The following is a 2,696-nucleotide window of genomic DNA, read 5'->3' on the forward strand; positions in this document are numbered from 1 at the left end:
CCTCTTCTCCAGACTACAAGCCAAGAAGCCTTCTATGGTTACTCCTTCTCCACTCTTATTCTCTATATCTTCACATTAACAGTTCTACTTTCTATGTGTATTTTGTTTGATCTCTATTCCTAACTCTTCTTGGCTCTCTTACGATTATTCTTGTGTCTTTTAACTCTTTCTCTCATACCCCCTCCCTCCCCTCTTTCTTACTCCCTAAATCCTACTGCAGGCAGGTGAGGTCTACCCCTTCCAGCCCATCCAACACACCAGTGCCATAGTATGTTTCCTAAGTCATAATTCAGAAAGAGTTCAAATTTCCTAACTCTTGTAAGCCTTTTGCAGTCTGGCCACACTGGCCTATCTTTTCAGCCACATCACCCACCATTTGCACTTTTGAGTACCACCCACCTCACCCAGACCTGCTCCCTCTCCAGTCTTCTCTAGATCAGTAACTGATATGATCAGCCAGCAAGTTACTCAAGTGACAAAATCTAGGGATTTTCTTTGAGTCCTCTCCTGTACCCCTGACATCTAGTCCACCACCAAGGCCTTTGACACTACTTCCATGATATTTGCCCACTCTTCTGTCCATTTGTACTACTGCCTACCCAAACCACCATCATCATTCAACCAGGCTACTCCAGGAGTTCCTCTGTGATCTCTCCTGCCTCTCCACAATCCAGTTCCCACACAGCATCTGAAGAGGGCTTTGTGAAAACAAAAATCAAATCACATCATGGCCCCTACTTCTGCCCTGTGTCATCTGGCTGGGGTGAACCTCTGTGACCCCAGCCTTTACCACTTCAGCTCCCACTGTGCACCAGCCATGCTGGCCTGCCTTATATTTTTCTTACACACACTTTCATCTGAAAGCCTTCGCCCTAGCTGCTCCTTCTGCCTGTGATGCCTTTCCGCCTAAACTTTGCTTGGCCATTTATCTTTGTCATTGAGCTCTCAGCCTAAATGTCAGGATATTCTTTAATTATCCAATATAAAGTAGCTGCTAAGTCATGGTCATCCCACCCTGCATAGAATTTATCTGATAGTTCTTTTGGTTTTTTGTTTGTGTGCTTATTTGCACTTGTTCACTGCTGAACATCTAGAACAGTGCTTGGCTCTTGATAAGTATGTTTAATGAGTGAATGAAACTTGCTTTCCCATCTCTATGCCCTGTCCACAACACTGGACAGTGTTCCTGACGGGGAATAATGGGACCAGCAACCAGAGGTGGACTGAGTAGCTATGGAGACAGTGAGGCTGAGGAAGAGGAGGAGAAAACAACCTGACTAGAGGGGAGCATCTTTGTTGAGTTATAGTTACAAGACAAGGTCAACTAGGATCTTCAACATCAGATTCATAAAGTTTGAATCAAATATGATGTTCTAGAGGATTCTTCTTAAGCCAGGGGAAACAAAAACTATGCACCCCATGAAGTCAATGATGTTGTTTTGGTCACTCTTATAAACTCAACACCTAGAACAGTACTTGACACACGTTGGATGCTCAATAAATAGTTGAAGACATAAATGAATGATAGAGGATGATATAATCTTTAGGATTCTTATTTAGAAATAGTTTAAAAGACCCAAAAGAGATAAGAAAACTATAGAATAAAATTTCTCAAAATCTAGGCAATGGATTGTATTTAAATGATTTATTAAAATTCAGTTTCCTGTGCCTTTTCTAAGACCTACTGAATCATCTAAGACCGGGATCAAGAATTGGAATGTTATGAGTTTCCTGTGTATTACTTATGTGCACACTAAAGCTTAAGAATGACCACCCTAGAAGAGGTAAGATGATGAAAGATCTAAAGTAGGGTCCATATTTGAGGGAATTCGTTGAAAGACAAGTTGCCAGAATTATGTCAAGTATGGGAAAGAGTCAAAATGACTGTTCACAACCTGGAAGGAAGAGAGAATTACACTGCAATTTGGTAACATATAGGAGACTTGTGCATCATTTGAAAAACCTATCACGGTAATAGATTTTCACCTTTTGAAAGACAATGTAAAGGCATATGTACAGGTGAAATGTGAGACTAAACTAAGAAAATTATGTGTTCCCAAAACAATGGGAAGTACTGCACTATAATAAAAGCAAAGGTATTGCCGCTGCATTCCACAGTGTGAGTGCTAAAGATAAGGAAGTCTCATTTCTTTTTGTCAAAACCTTTATTAAAGTCATGTTACTCCTGTTTATTTCACAGCGAAAGCATTGCATATGTCTCAGTAAATAGTTCTTTGTGCAATAGATCCTTGAAATTGGCTTCCTCCCAGCCATAACATTAGACCACTGCTAGAAAGCAAGAAGGAAATGCCAGAGACCTAATTAGAGGAAAGATCTGAGTGCAAATGTCTCTGGAAAATAGTAACATTTTAGAAAGTTCTGTTTTCCATAGTTCAGATTTTATTCATAAGTTGAAGGCTTCAGAATCTAGAATCCATACTTAGAATCGGATTTTTTTGATATAAAGCTGGGCTGAGGCCAGTGAGTACGACTCATGAGAAGAAATCTTAAAACTTGGAACTACTTTTGGCATGTTAGCCTCTGTACTTTTGTGTTATGAGTAACCTGACATTTAAAATACCCAGTGAGTTGAATACCCAAAAGTAAATTAGCCCTTCCCACCATAATGGATAGATGTTTAATATATCCTTGCAGAATGATCATCATAAAACCACAAGTTCCTCTTGTCAGGTTCC

The sequence above is a fragment of the Vicugna pacos genome, chromosome 6, assembly GCF_048564905.1.
Source record: "Vicugna pacos chromosome 6, VicPac4, whole genome shotgun sequence".
Taxonomy (NCBI): Eukaryota; Metazoa; Chordata; class Mammalia; order Artiodactyla; family Camelidae; genus Vicugna; species Vicugna pacos.